Source organism: Lynx canadensis, chromosome B2 (genome assembly GCF_007474595.2).
Source record: "Lynx canadensis isolate LIC74 chromosome B2, mLynCan4.pri.v2, whole genome shotgun sequence".
Lineage (NCBI taxonomy): Eukaryota > Metazoa > Chordata > Mammalia > Carnivora > Felidae > Lynx > Lynx canadensis.
Genome location: NC_044307.1, coordinates 129357660 through 129374349, shown reverse-complemented (window position 1 = coordinate 129374349; position 16690 = coordinate 129357660). Strand labels below are relative to the sequence as shown.

Below are 16690 nucleotides of genomic sequence, written 5' to 3'. Positions count from 1 at the left end.
TTTATGCTAATTTTGGCACATCCTGAGTAAAAGGAAAATTTGAGAAGGAATCATTACCTTATCTATGTACACCTGTAGCAACCAAAGAATAAACATAAGCACTGTAAAAGATAAAACTTCAGGAAACAGTACATTGGAATTTTGACTTCGTTGTTATATTTCTTATTAGAGTAAAGTAGCCAAATAGTCCTCCTTTGGTTTAATTCTCCAAATATTTAGTTAGAGTAAATATTTAAAATAGCTTGGCAAGAACCTACCATAATAACATTGAGGAATAGAATAGAGGGAACTGAAAGGAAGGGGAAGAAACATAAGAATTGGAATATAAAAATAAAAATTTATCACAACTGAGAAAATAAAAAAATTTCTTTGAATTCAATTATAATTAACATAAAAATTATATTAGTTTCATGCATACAATATAATAACTCAATAGTTCTATACATTACTCCGTACTCATTGTGATAAGTGTATTCTTAATTGCCTTCATGTATTTCACCCATCCCCCCACCCACCACCCCTCTGGTAACCATCAGTTTGTTCTCTATAGTTAAGAGTCTATTTTTTGGTTTGTCTCTTTTTTTCTTTGTTTATTTGTTTGGTTTCTTAGATTCCACATATGAATGAAATTATATGGTCTATGTCCTTTTCAGACTTATTTAATGTAGCATTATACCTTCTAGATCCATTCATGTGGTTGCAAAGGGAAAGGTTTCATTCTTTTTTTATGGCTGAGTAGTAGTCCATTTTGTATATATATCACATCTTCTTTTTTTTAAAGAATTTTTTTTTCAACGTTTATTTATTTTTGGGACAGAGAGAGACAGAGCATGAACGGGGGAGGGGCAGAGAGAGAGGGAGACACAGAACAGGAAGCAGGCTCCAGGCTCTGAGCCATCAGCCCAGAGCCTGACGCGGGGCTCGAACTCACGGACCGCGAGATCGTGACCTGGCTGAAGTCGGACGCTTAACCGACTGCGCCACCCAGGCGTCCCAACATCTTCTTTATCTGTTCATCTATTGATGGACATGTGGGTTGCTTCCATATCATGGCTATTGTAAATAATGCTGTTCTAAACATAGGGGTGCATATATCTTTTTGAATTAGTGTTTTCATATTCTTTAGGTAAATACCTAGTTGTGGAGTCACTGGATCATATGGTAGTTCTATTTTTAATTTTTTGACAGACTTCCATACTGTTTTCCACAGAGGCTGCACCAGTTTGCATTTTCACCAGCGATGCATGGAGGTTCCTTTTCCCCCACATCTTCATCAACACTTGTTGTTTCCTGTGGTTTTGATTTTAGCCATTTTGACAGATGTGAGGTGATGTCTCATTGTGGTTTTGATTTGTATTTCTCTGATGATTAGTGATGTTGAGCATCTTTCCTGGTGTCTGTTGGCCATCTGGATGTCTTCCTTGGAGAAATATCTATTCATGTCTTCTGCCTATTATTTAATTAGATTATTTGTGGTTTTTGTTTTGTTTTGTTTTGAGTTGTATTAGTTCTTTGTATATTTTGGATACTAACTTTTTATCGGGTATATCATTTGCAAATACCTTTTCCCATTCCATAGGTTGTCTTTTAGTTTATTCATAGTTTCCTTTGCTATACAGATGCTTTTTATTTTGATGTAGTCCCGATAGTTTATTTTTGCTTTTGTTTCCCTTGCCTTGGGAGACATTTCTAGGAAAATGTTGCTATGGCTGATGTCAGAGAATTACTGCCTGTGCTCTCTTCTAGGATTTTTACAGTTTCACGTCTTGCATTTAGGTCTTTAATCCATTTTGAGTTTATTTTTGTGTGTGGTGTGAGAATGTGGTCCACTTTCTTTTGCATGTAGCTGTTCCACTTTCCCAACACCATTTGTTGAAGAAACTGTCTTTTGCTCATTGCATATTCTTGCCTCCTTTGTTGAAGATTAATTGACCATATAATCATGGGTTTATTTCTGAGCTCTTTGTTCTGTTCCTTTGATCTATGTGTTATTTTTGTGTCAGTACCATACTGTTTTGATTACTACAATTTTGTAATATATCTTGAAATGTGGTATTGTGATAGCTCCAGTTTTGTTCTTCTTTTTTAAGATTGCCTTGGGTATTTGGGGACTTTTGGGGTACTATACAAATTTTAGGATTGTTTATTCTTGTTCTGTGAAAAATGCTGTTGGTATTTAGATAAGTATTGCATCAAATCTGTAATTGACTTGGGTAGTATGGATGTTTTAACAATATTTGTTCTTCCTGTTCATAGCATGGAATATCGTTCCATTTGTTGTATTGTCTTCAATTTCTTTCATCCGTATTTTGTAGTTTTCAGAGTACAGGTCTTTCACCTCTTTGGTTAAATTTATTCCTAAGATTTTTTTTTTTTTTTTTTTTTTTTTGTGCAAGAAACCAGGTAAGAAATAAAAGGTATCCAAATTGGAAAGAAAGAAGTAAAATTCACAATTTTCAGATGACATGATACTGCATATAGAAAACCCTAAAGACTCTACCAAGAAACTATGAGGACTGATAAATGAATTCAGTAAGGTCACAGGATACAAAATCAATATAGAGAAATTCATTGCATTTCTAAAAAGAAAAGAAATTCATTGCATTTCTATACACTAATAATGAAGAGGCAGAAAGAGAAATTAAGAAAGGAGTCCCATTTGGGGCGCCTGGGTGGCTCAGTCGGTTAAGCGTCTGACATCGGCTCAGGTCATGATCTCCTGGTCTGTGAGTTCGAGCCCTGCATCAGGCTCTGTGCTGACAGCTCAGAACCTGGAGCCTGCTTCAGATTCTGTGTCTCCCTCTCTCTCTGACCCTCCCCTGTTCATGCTCTGTCTCTCTCTGTCTCAAAAATAAATAAACATTAAAAAAAATTTAAAAAAAAATTTTTTTAAAAGAAAGGAGTCCCATTTAAAGTTGCACCAAAAAGAATGTTTTTAATTAAACAAAACATCTAATTGGCCCTTCCCTTTTTTAAAAACAAGACAGCATACACCATTCTGTCAGAGAAGTAATAATTGTGCGCATAGGGTTGTCATGTCACCATGGACCTCCTTGGTGAAGTTTTGGTATGATGAACCAAAGGACTTACCTCCATTGGCTGTCAGTGAGAGAGCTAACCTTGCTTGAGAGAAGATGATTTCATAATTTGACTTAAAATATTTACTTTAAAAAGTTTTTTTATTATAAGAGCATAAGAAGCTTGATAATGGAAAACAGCTTATGCTGGAAAATAGTTGAGACTTCAAAATATATATTTTTTTAAATACTAAATGATGGACTACTTGTAGAAATTGATTCTTTTGACAACTAATTTGCCAACCATTTACTCATTTTGGAAAAGTTAAATTTTTTCATTGAATTTATTTTCTGTAAAAATTAATAATTCAATGGGAACATTGGTTTTTAGCTACTGTTATTTATGTTTCCTTGGCTGATTAGTTTGAAATTAGGGATGATAAATGTCTTCACTCATTCTAAGTTCAATATTGTTTATTCTTCCATTTTCATTCCTTTCAATCAGTTTCTGCACTAAGGCAAGATTAGTAAACATTCAATAAGAGGAAGTGGTGTGGAGAGTGGGAAATAATTGACTTGAAAGTTTGAAGACTTAAACAATAGCCCAAAGCCATCATAATGACCTGTAAGCCCTTAAGCAGGTCTTTTGAGTTCTCTAGTTTTCACCTCTTTCTTCTGTTAGTTGGCTGATGGACTAGATGATTTCTAAAACGTTTCACAGTACTTAACACTCCCTGTATGATTTAGAATGGACTCAAAACTTAATGGTCATAGAAGTGGAGAGTTATAGATTTGCTCCTAAAACAAGTTAGTTAGATATGTCTTATTTGATGTCAAATATGTCGTCAAGAAAACAAATCTCTGTTGCAACTGTGTTCTTGGAAAATGTGACATGTCCTTAGGAACACATGTGGGGAGAATTTTGCATGGCCAATACCAGATGATCACAGCCCAGATGCAGAGTACGGACTAGAGAAGCACTATTCAATACTGAATCATCAAAGAAAGATTAAATTATGTTCAGGAGACTGTAATTAACTCATGGAGAAGGCTAATGTACTTTGGAAAATAATCACTAGCAGATGTTAAAACAAAAATTATTTTCTCTGTGGTTTTTACCTAACCATAAGGTTGTATTAACTAGGACGCCTTACTCCCTAAGCAACCCCATGAGCTAACATTTCACCACACTACAAGTATTGCAACCAGAGAGAAACTGAAACGCTAGAGGCTTATATTTATATCTCTTCAGACAAGTGTTTTTATCTCCCAACCTAACATCGAGAACTGTGTGCTTTTGTATATTATCATGCATAGTTTTTTTTAAAGATTTACTCAGTGTCATATCCTCTCTAAACCTTTCCTAATTCTCTTGATAGGATTGACAATCCCCTCTTCTACGGTCTCACTATACTGTGTTTATATTTATGTCAAAGCACCCAAACATTTTGTTGAACTTATTTGTTCACAAATGTCTTCCTGCTAGGCTCTGAAGTCTTAAATAGAGAGCTTCCATTTTTCTTTTTGTCTTCTGTAAACTTACCCCATTTTCTGGCACATAGTAAGCATCAATAAATGCCCCAAAGTGTCAGGAAATGGTCAAAACACCTAGTTTAGAAGACTTAAGTTACAATCACTTATTCACGTGTACCTATTTTTTTGGTTGTTTTTAGTCCTTTTAATTTGCACAATGTTTTATCTTGTATCTTGTCGCTGCTCCAGCGCCAACTACCTGCTGAGAAACAGCAATAGACCACAGGTAGCTCTGGGTTCATTTTTACAAGCATTTTCTAGAACCGGAACCCTAAATGAAAGGACAAAATCGGCGAATTTGACTCAGTTTGCCCTAACTTCCTCTTGTGGAAACTCTCCTTTCCCACACACACCTTTTTGACTTCTCAGAGCCTCTGCCTCGCCCCAGTAATGAATTGCCCCATGTTCCAAACAGGACTAACTTTTCCCGTTCCTATTTGAATCTCTTTAAACCCTTTTTCTTCCTGTTTACATTCCAAACCTAGCTCTAAGCATCACCTTCATTTCCAGACTCTTTCCAAAGACCTAAGCTTATAGTCATCATACCGATCAAAGTGTGTGTGTGTGTGTGTGTGTGTGTGTGTGTGTGTTTGTGGTATCATCACACATACACATCTGTGTCTGCCTTCCCTTCCACCTTCCAGACACACCTCTTACCTTGCCACTCCAGGCACTCCAAAGTGGAACCAGGCGTCCATTCAGAGACTTATTTTTTTGTAGTGGGGAAAAGATGCCCCTCTTCAAAAACCTGGGGAGGAATTAAAGTGTTATCTTGAACATGCGTTTCTCTTTAAGTACCCTTCTCCCATCTTTACCCACCACTTTGGAATTTCCTCTACTACTATTAAATATGAGTATCTGTTCTCTAGTGTGTGAAGAGCAGTGTTCATTCTTTTACACATGTCATATTTAAACACTACTTTTAAATGAGAAATAATACAAGGATCATATCTTGTTTCCAGTCCTATTTGCCATTTTTTCATAGAGTTGATGTGAATAATAATCATTTTTAATTGTGACAACTCTCACCGAAAGTGAAACTGGTTTCTTTCATCAGCTCTTCTACTAAAATTATGATCTCCTGTGCATTTGTTTAACCTCAGGGAAAAAAAATCAAGAATGATGGAAGGTACTTACGTTTGCACAAGAAGTTTGCCAATGAAACCTTTTGCAAGATTCATCTACAAGTCATATTAAACCTTCAAGTCATAAATTGTCTTAGAATAATTTGGAAGAATAGAAAATTGAAATAATAAAGAATCTAACAATGGACATTTTAAAACATTATCTATTAGTCATCTATCTATCATCTTTCTGTCTATCGTCCATTATCATAGCTCAATGTATTCCTTGCTTAGCTTAGTGACAATAGCTTGTAGGGATCTAAGAATAAATATCTAATGCTAAGGTGTTTTTTTAAGAGTAGAAAGGTTGAGAAACCACTGGGATAGAAACGATAATGTTCACATTTTCCAAGTGTCTGTTACAAATTAGAGATAGGGGAATTGGAAAATATTTTTAAGGAACTCTCCTATAAGCCAGCAGGTGTCAGAAAAATCAGTCTGTACTTTGTTAGTAAAGTGAAAGATAATTTTCACCCCATATTTAGGAATATATTTTAAACGACTTGAGGAAATTTAACAAGATCTGTTAACACTATTTCCTGAAATAAAATTGTTAACTTTATTAAATATTAAGGTTTCACTGCTTGATGATTTCTGGTGAGTCAAATAACCTAAAAGTAAAGTTAAAGAAATGAAAATCTCTCTTCATTTATTCCATTGTTTAAGAGTATACTGTGTGAACTCTTGATTTCTCAGGAACAGAAACATAAGGTGTCATACCACATTCTCAAGAGCTATTTGAGGAAAGATTTTTCTTATATTTTGATAAGTACACTGAGGCACAAAAACTCACTGAAAATTAATGGAAAAATAATTTCCTGAGATGGTTATCTTCATGTCTTTATTTTAATAGTAGTAACTGCCTCCCTTGTGGAGGCCATCACTGCATCTAAATTTTATTTTATTTTATTTTTTACATTTTTAAAAATTTATTTTTGATAGAGAGAGACAGAGCACAAGTGGGGGAGGGGCAGAGAGAGAGAAATACACAGAATCTGAGAAGGCTCCCGGCTCCGAGCTGTCAGCACAGAGCCTGACACGGGGCTCAAAGTCACAAACCACAAGATCATGACCTGAGCCAAAGTTGGACACTTAACCTTCTGAGCCACCCAGGCGCCCCCATTACTGCGTCTAATTTGCAACAACATCATTTGTGTAAAATCATCGAAGTTAGTTTCGTATCTTTCACATTAATATCATCCAGCTCTTTGCTTTAGAATCACACTAATTAACTGGAAGTTTCTGTAAGGTAAAATATAAACGCAATATCATTGCCATTGATTTTTGGTTCTCCCAGGGAAAACCAAACATTTAAGGGGTCATGGATTTTAAGTCATGAGACAAAGAGAAATTTTGAATCTTCTTATTGAATGAAAAGAGGGATCTTCGGTAATCTAAAATTCCAGATGTATGCACATGGCATGAGATAAGTGTTTCCTATTTCCAGTAGCCATAGTTCTGGAAGGTAACACTGGAAGAGCAGAGTCATTGCCCTATCACAGCTTGTCTGAGAGATATGCTTGTGCTCCATTTTGCCTGTGAAAGCTGTTGGCAAGAACGATGATTTCTGGGATTGGGAACGGGTGGATGCCTGTCTATAGTTGAAACTCCGTTGGAAGGGCTGGGTGTCAGTGCTGGCCTTCTGAGGGTTACTTTCTCCTTCTCCCTTATTACCTCTTAGTTCGGTGACTCAGATTGCCAATCATAGGTAGTCACCAAATGCTGCAAGTTATTGTTCCCTACAAATAGCTATATCTGTAGACTCTTGGCCCATTTATGTCGTGGGTGAATTTTGCTCAGGGTACAAAATACTTCAGTGATTTATTAATTTTTTTCCCTGAGGGATGCCATGCTTTTCTTTACATTAGGTCATAATGCCAAAGTATAGTGTTACTTTTTTTCCCCCAGAGGTGCTATTTGATTTAACTTTTTTTGATTTGTTTAACTATTGTTTAATAACTATTAGCTATTTGATTTGTTTAACTTTTTCCCCCCAGAGGTGCTATTTGATTTGTTAAAAATATATAGAATTTACATGTCTTATAGATTATGTCTTTTGTTGTATGTCTTATAGAATATATATGTCTTTTTTTTTTTTTTTCAGTGCTTAATCAATCATGCTCTTTGGCTTTGATGAAGCTTTCAATTTTGAGAGTAGTAGAGCTTGTCAGGTATCATTTTAAGTTACCAGCAAATGGTTGATTTGAGACAAGAAGAACATGGTTTAAAAATGAAAATAAATCTAGCATGTGCTTAATAATTTGTCCTTTGCAGTAACAGAATCTTATCTGACCACCCACATTCATCTGGCTGCTGACGACGTCCTTGCTTCAATTGCAGAAGCTATTTTTGTACCTTTTGTGTCTTTTGAGGAACCAAGTGGGCCTGCTTGCTTATAATGATTCATGTCTCAAAGTGCGCAGGGTGTCCTAAAGTGCTACAGCAGTGATGTGGAAAGGGGGACAGGGAAGTTAAAGCAAACTACTTCCTTTAAGCACTTTGAATGCTCCCATGAAGTGGGACTGGGTTTAGGCACATTTTGCCGTGTCTTGAATCTGCAGTCCTTCCTATGAGACAATAACTTGTCTGGAAGAAAAAGCAATATTTTTAAAAATGAACAAATATACAATAACCATCTAAGGATAGTGTCACAATATTTTTATGTGGGCCTTGTGTACTGGGAGATAAACCCTCTTAAGATAGTTCATTGATTACTCTATTTGGAGCAAGTAGTTTGACTGACTTTCCATGCATTTCTTTGGATCAGAGCTGGGTAAATATTAATTCTAAGTATGAGAAAGTCCCTTTCTTTATTTCTTGTTAAGTCTCAGGATTTTACTTTGGTTGGTTTTGGCTTCCTATTTCAGAAATTAATTTTAGCACAGAACATAACATTGCTGAAATAAACTATAGAGAAGAATTCGCTATGAGGTTATCTGAGACTTCATCCTGTGGAGTTTAGCAGCTGATGCACCAAAAGAAGTTTCCTGAGAATCTCAGCTTTAAGGCAGAACTGTGTCAGGCACTGTCATGGCATAATTTCTAGTTCCAATATGTTAAGTTATAACTCTACCATTATTTTCCTGATTGCCTCTACTTTTGTTGGTATAGACAATTTTTTTTTTTAAATTTTGTTCAATGTTTATTCATTTTTGAGAGAGAGAGACAGACAGCACAAGTGGGGTAGGGGGAGAGAGAGAGAGAGAGAGAGAGAGAGAGAGAGAGAGAGAGAGAGATGCAGAAACCGAAGCAGGTTCCAGGCTGTGAGCTGTCAGCACAGAGCCTGATGTAGGGCTTGAACTCAGGAGCCATGAGATCATTACCTGAGCCAAAGTCGGATGCTTAACCAACGGAGCCACCCAGGTGCCTCTTTAAATTTTTTTTAAATGTTATTTTGAGAGACAGAGCATGAGCAGGGGAGGAGCAGAGAGAAGGAGACACAGAATCCAAAGCAGCCTCCAGGCTCAGTCCACACAGAGTCCGACGCAGGGCTTGAACTCACGAACCGCGAGATCATGACCTGAGTCGAAGTCACGCGCTCAACTGACTGAGCCACCAGGCACCCCAGCAATTCTCTTTTAATACAAGTACTTGTTCAAAAGAGTTAAACTATGTTAAAAGAAAGGAAATTGTTTTCTTCAGAGAAAAAAAATGTCTTCTTGAGAGATCCACTTCCAAATTTTCTTTCCTCAAGGAAAGCAGTTTCTGTGAATGAAGAATAAGCATGCTTATTAAGCTGACTACAAGTGTTATCATTTAAAAATTCTTCTTGTTCATCTTTTAGGTTTCCAGAAGTTATGCATGAGATCCTGTGAGGAGAGTCGGCACCGTGGAAGACATAGATGGTTGTGATACAGTTTTTTGATATGTGGATAACAGGTTAATAACTAAAACTTTTTATTTTATTCCATTGTTTTTGCATTGAACTTGAAAGGCAATTTTGGCCTACTTTGTACCCATATGTAAGCCAACTTTGTCATTAAATCTGGGAGGAAACAGTGTATACATGCCATTTAGAGAGAAAAGTGTTGTGAAGGTTTTGTCTTGTTTTCCAAACCAGTTTTAATTACAATTCTCTTAATTGAGATAGCTGCATTTAAGAGCATTTCTTTCTTGCAAAGTTTATTTTCATATTAAATTCTACTTAGTGAACCCTAATTACTTTGGCTGTGTAATGGGGAAAACAAAATCACGACTGTGAAAAAAAATTGCAAAAAAACTTTAGAACAAAATATTGAAAGTAGTGGGCTACAGTCAAAATAAGTTATAAATACCTTGACTAAATATGCAAACTATGCAAATATCTGCAGTCATGCCCACAGTGTAGCCAGTGTGGAAAAAATCTAGTTCAGTTTTCCATTTGGCTTTAAATATCAAATTGGATTTTAATGTATGTCAAGTTAGAGGGTGATCATCAAAATATTTTTACTTTTCTCCAAAAGTTCTCTGGATTGCTTGGCAGGGTTTTATATAATATACAGTACCCTGCTCATATTGACAACTTGCTTATTTTAGGGAGAACTAAGGTTGTGATGGGGATTTTTACTAATAAAAGAAGCATTTATAATGAATTTGGCTCTCAGGATGGTGCCTTTTTTTAATCATCCTGTGGAAATAAGTCTGTATTCAGCTGGACTCTGGCAATGGCCATGGCTTTTTTGTAGATCCTTCTTTCCCTTATCCAGTCCTATGTGGTAGCGATTTGTGGGACCATCACTGTGCTCTGAGACACTTGTGTATTTCTTAAAATATTTGGTAATTGATCTCTGTCATTTTAAAAGCAAATAGATGGAAATGGTCTCTAAAATGTAATTCAGTAATCACTATTTGAAGATGTATATGTTTGTTTATAAGCATAATACCCCCCAATTCTCAAAAAAAGGCCAAATAACCATTTTAATTTTTCTAAATGTTTTACTATTAAAATTTTAGAAGTAGAGAGGCCGCGTTTGTTACCAGTCGTGTTATACCGTTATTATTTAGGATGTTATTATTTAATGCTCTCTTGACTTTTGCCACCACTCAAGTAATGATTAATTTCCTGAGGTAAAGCTTTTTTGTAAGATAGTGTTTTCCTAAGCAAAAGATCCCAGATTGACAACCGTGGATACTGTAAGCCTTTATTCATCCACAGAGCAAGCTTGCCTTCCTGCCAATCCCACCCAGCTGTTATCCTGAAGAGACCTCTGTTGAGGTCTATACGGGAGGCTGTTGCTGTGCCTTTGCTTTCAAGGCCTGTCTGAGGAAATTATTTAACTGGGTGCCAAATTTATTTGAGTGGGACTGTGAAGAGTAGCCAAAGGAGAGGGCACACTTTTAGAGAAATGGCAGCTTTGCCATGGAATAGCCATGCGGAGGATAATATCTTTTTCAACACTGTCCCCCTCTGAAAAATGTGCTTAAGCTGCCAGACAATGCCTGTCTTGACTGCCTCAAAGACTCCTACGGGCTGGGGCACTATCCACAGGAAACCCCAGAGTCATATCCTCCAACAAAATAGCTCACTCCTTTCGCAGCACTCAAAGACATTGGGAAAATTTTAAATGTGAACGTGAAATTGCGTTTGGAATATCTCTCCTTTGTTGGCAATGGGTGCCAAAAATGACTCTGCGTGGGTTTGGTTACCATAAAAAGAAATCTCACAGAATGAAATAACCGACTGGGTTTGTTTTTTTTGTTTTTTTTGTTTTTTGTTTTCCATAGGAGGATTGCTCTAATGTTACATTTTGAAACATATCAATCGATTGGGAAAACTGGAAATTTGTACTTTTAACATATAGTTAGGGAATATGAAAAATGAAATGTATCTCTGCGGTGATAAAGAAGTAATGTAGTATAATCAACCACGTTACTGTGGATTTTATAGCACCAAGTAGATCTATATTGGGAAAATGCAACTAAAGCTGCTGATTTTTGTATGAGGGTGCATTTGATGGGTTGTAATAAAATTACGAAACTAAAATAGCCCAAAGAAACTATTTCCCTATTACTTAGCATTTAAACAATAAAATGCAAGCTTAGGCATTTGCCGTCGATTGCTCCGTAAAAGGATCACCCAACAAAAAAAGACGAATGTCTTTGTCACATCTTGGATTCAATTTTGAAAGCCTTAAGATTTTAAAAGTGAATTTCTTCTCCCTGATTGTAAGCTGAGGAAAGCAGTAAAGAGACTTTTGAACACCCCCCAAGCCTGTTTGGTTTTAAAGAGACAAACATGCTACGCCCAGTAAAAGATCTAGGGTGAACCCAATTTACACTGCGGATTTTTTTCCATTTCCAAGATAAAGCAGGTGTGGACAAGAGATTAACGGGAAATGTCCACATTTTTTTTTAATGGTTAAAGAATACGATCAGTATATTCCTCAAAAGACCCAGCACTCATGTTTTCTCTCTTCTGTTTTTCTCCATATGCCTCAGAAATTGCAAAAGGAAAGTGATTTTATGGATAGCAGTTAGTTGAAGCCTTTCCAAGGCTGGTGTTGAAGAGGAATACTATATTCTCAAACATGTTTAAAATCTGATGTAAAAGTTTCACGTGAAGTAGGAATAATTTCCAATTCCCTCGTGATATTCTTAAGCTTTTCACTGAAGCAAAAAGTTCAGAGGTCCAGCCCAGAGACCAGAGGGAGACCAGAGGGAGACCAGAGGGATCGATCCACAGTACTGGGATCCTGGGACCTCTAGCTCAGACACAGACAGAGGAGCTTTTCCTGTATATGACCTGGAGGAGAAAGCGTGGCTCAAGCGATCATCCAGTTTCATGATAAAATGGTAGGACAGCTTAGGTAGGCTTGTCTTAGAAGTTTGAAAAGAAGTTTTCCTGACAGAAACTATTTGCATAATTGAGTCAATGTATTTTTTTACTGGGATCAAAGTTTTGAATTTAAAAAATTTTCCAGATAATAAATGCTATTAGAATATAAGATGATCCTATGTGAATATCAGCAAAATTGAGTTTTTAAATAAAACAGTAGATTTGCCTTTTTCTGATTAGGCTCTTTTTCTGAAATTTATTTTATTTTTTTTATTTTATTTTTTTTTATATTTTAATTTTTTTTTAACGTTTATTTATTTTTGAGACAGAGAGAGACAGAGCATGAATGGGGGAGGGTCAGAAAGAGAGGGAGACACAGAATCTGAAACAGGCTCCAGGCTCTGAGCAGTCAGCACAGAGCCCGACGCGGGGCTCAAACTCACATACCGCGAGATCGTGACCTGAGCCGAAGTCGGGCACTTAACCGACTGAGCCACCCAGGCGCCCCATCTTTTTCTGAAATTTAAATCCCACAGTTAACTAAATGTCCTAGATGATTTTTGTTCTGGCCATTAAATATCAGCTTTTAAATCTTACGTATGTAACTTTTCTTCATCTTTTGGTCCATTCTTTTTAAAAACAATTTTTTTTAACGTTTATTCATTTTTGAGGGAGAGAGAGAGAGAGACAGAGCGTGAGTGGGGAGGGGCAGAGAGAGAGGGAGACACAGAATCTGAATCAGGCTCCAGGCTCTGAACTGTCAGCACAGAGACTGGCGCGGGGCTTGAACCCATGAACCACGAGATCATGACCTGAGCTGGAGTCGGACGCTTAACCGACTGAGCCATCCAGGCACCTCTCTTCTGGTCCATTCTTTAACAGCAAAATGTTATTGCCTTTGTAAGAATCTAGTTTGGCGCATCTCTTTTTTTAAGGATATGTTCTTAGTGAATAAGAATTGTACATATGTTGTTTAGGGTGTAATGGTTATAATTTATTATTATAAACCGCAGAAATTAAATCTGCTTGATTTACAAAGATATTACCTCATTGCTAAATGAAAACATTATAATCTATTTAATTACTAAATATATTATTCCAGTCTTGTTTTTCACAAAATTTTATGTAATTATTTAACTTAAAGTTAGTGGTTTAAGCAAAATTATATATTCTGTGTAAACCAATGAATGGGAAGTGAACATAGGCCTCATTTTCACTTGTCAGGTTCTTACTTTCTTAAAATGTAATGCTTTCTAAGGAACAAAATAAAACAATTGTTTGTCATGATAGTTTATCATGTTCTAACAAGGAGTTGTCCTTACAATACTGTTCTTAATACTTTAATATAAGTACTTATGTTAATACTTTAATATAAGATTGTGTACCTTATTTAAATTATGGATTTGTGTGATTTCTAGGAAGTGGCATTTAAAAAGAATTTTAAAAAAAAGTTTTTTTTTTTCAACGTTTATTTATTTTTGGGACAGAGAGAGACAGAGCATGAACGGGGGAGGGGCACAGAGAGAGGGAGACACAGAATTGGAAATAGGCTCCAGGCTCCGAGCCATCAGCCCAGAGCCTGACGCGGGGCTCGAACTCACGGACCGCGAGATCGTGACCTGGCTGAAGTCGGACGCTTAACCGACTGCGCCACCCAGGCGCCCCTAAAAAGAATTTTTTTTAATGTTTATTTATTTCTGAGACAGAGAGACAGAGCATGAGTGGGGGATGGGCAGAGAGAGAGGGACACAGAATCCGAAGCAGGCTCCAGGCTCTGAGCTGTCAGCACAGAGCCTGACGCGGGGTTTGAACTCACAGACCACAAGATCATGACCTGAGCCGAAGTCGGAAGCTCAACCGACTGAGCCACCCAGGCGCCCCAAGGAAGTGACATTTTTGAGGCCACTTTCTATACTCCAGCCATGCAGAACTCATATATTCTCCCAGGACCATGAAAAATTTAAGCATGGGAAATATTGAAGTCAAGTGACAATATTTAGGAGAAAGTATTGTTGAAGATGCAGTATTTTAAGTTATGATAAACTGACTGACAGAAGTGGATGGGAGAAGTGAGACCTTATAGGCTTGGGGGTGAGCCACAGCTGGGTTTCATTCTGGTTCTGAACCATCAACCTCCCTTAGGATCATACTCTACTGTAAAACAGGTATAATACATACTGCATAGGGTAGTCATGAAGATCAAATTAGTTAACATATATGAAGCTATGTACCAGGCACAATATAGTAAGTACACAATAAACAACAAGCATTATCATTGTTATTCCTAACAATGGATCTGCAATCACAGGTCAACACCGTGGCAAAATATGAAAAACAACTTAGAAATTATTCAGTTCAGGGACTCCTGGGGGGGCTCAGTCGGTTAAGCGTCCACTTTGGCTCAGGTCATGATCTCATGGTTTGTGGGTTCGAGCCCCGCATCAGGCTCTGTGCTGACAGCTTGGACCCTGGTTCCTGCTTCAGATTCTGTCTCCCTGTCTCTCTGCCCCTCCCCCACTTGTGTGCACACTCTCTCTCTCTCTCTCTTTTAAAAAAATATTTAAAAAAAAGAAAAAGAAATATTCAGTTCAAGCTCTGACTCCTAGTTAAGGAAAGATGCAAAATATTCCTGTCTTGAATTGAAAATATACTTTACTCCCATTTTAGAGGGTGCTGTTCACCTTTACAAGTCTGACAGCAGTTGTGTCTACATGAACCTTAAATATTTAGTTAGTTAAACAAAAATTCAGTCAATTTGGGTTTGACACTGCACATTCTTCTTGTTAGCATGCTTGCTGTAACTGACCAAAGTTAATTTGCATTACACTATTATAAGGGCCTCACTTCTCATTCAGCTTTTGTCTTTTTTTTTTAAGTTTATTTATGTATTTTGAGACAGTGAGCACGTGCCTGAGTGGGGGAGGGGCAGGGAGAGAGGGAGAGAGATAGAATCTCAAACAGGCTCAGGGGACAGCAGGAAGTCCTACATGGCAGTTTCATCTCACAAACCATGAAATCATGACCTGAGCCGAAATTAAGAGTCAGACCCTTAACTGAGCCACCCAGGCGCCCCTCAGTTTTTTTCTGTTCTTTTTTTTTTTTTTAATTTTTTTCATAATGTTTATTATCTTTCTTTGAGAGAGAGAAAGAGAGTGCGAGCAGGGCAGGGGCAGACAGAGAGGGAGACACAGAATCTGAAGCGGGTTCCAGGCTCTCAGCTGTCAGCACCAAGCTCTAACTCACGAACCTGGAGATCATGACCAGAGTCGAAGTTGGACGCTTAACCGACTGAGCCACTCAGGCGCCCCTCGGTTTTTTTCTTATTACCTATAAAGGGATGCATAGGAAGATCACTGTGCAGGGAAAATCCAATCCAATAGTAAAATTTGCCAGCAAACCGAAGTTAATGCTTGTTTAGTTTTTCAGCTATTGCATTATAAATTTGTGGCTCTTAGCAGAAGGAACTTTTGATGTCTTGCTACAAATATATGGGGGCTGCTGATTTCTCACCCAAAAGTCTTTTCATTCCCGTGGGAATTGCCATGTTCTTTCCCTTTCCTAAGTGCACCTGCCATCACCACCATCACAGCAGCAGTCTGTCTTAGGGGGCAAATTGGACATAGAAGTTAGACTGGTGCAGAAAGAAAAATCACCAAAAGTCATATGGTGAAAAGTAGAAATTTCTTTCCTGCCCCTTCTTTTGACTCCCTGATTCTACTTCTGCAATTTAATTTAACTGGAGTTAAAAGCTGTTCGGCATCCCTGCAGAAATGCTCTGTTTATCACCTGTTTCTCTTTTACACACATGGGATTATTAAATGCAATGAGTTTTTTTTTTTTTTTGTTTTTTGGCGGGGGGTGGTGGGGTTTTGTTTTTTGTTTTTTGCTTTTCTTTTTTTTTTTTTTTTAAATTTTTTTTTCAACGTTTTTATTTATTTTTGGGACAGAGAGAGACAGAGCATGAACGGGGGAGGGGCAGAGAGAGAGGGAGACACAGAATCGGAAACAGGCTCCAGGCTCCGAGCCATCAGCCCAGAGCCCGACGCGGGGCTTGAACTCACAGACCGCGAGATCGTGACCTGGCTGAAGTTGGACGCTTAACTGACTGCGCCACCCAGGCGCCCCTGTTTTTTGCTTTTCAACATCCAATATTACTATCTTCTGGATGAGTTCCTATATCAGCACGTACTGCTGTGCTTTATCTTTTTAAATGGCTGAGTTTTATGATGGAGTCATAACTTACTTAAGCAGTCCTTGTACAC

The 16690-nt window shown here is 37.4% G+C and overlaps 1 protein-coding gene across 1 annotated transcript in view; it reads left to right on the top strand.

The window, feature by feature from the left end:
* Window positions 1-16690, top strand: part of HIVEP2 (HIVEP zinc finger 2) — a 92126-nt gene that overhangs the window by 49665 nt on the left and 25771 nt on the right. The window contains exon 2 of the mRNA XM_030316477.1: window positions 9459-9553. The gene's annotated coding sequence lies outside the window, so the exon portion shown is untranslated. The remainder of the gene's footprint in view (window positions 1-9458; window positions 9554-16690) is intronic.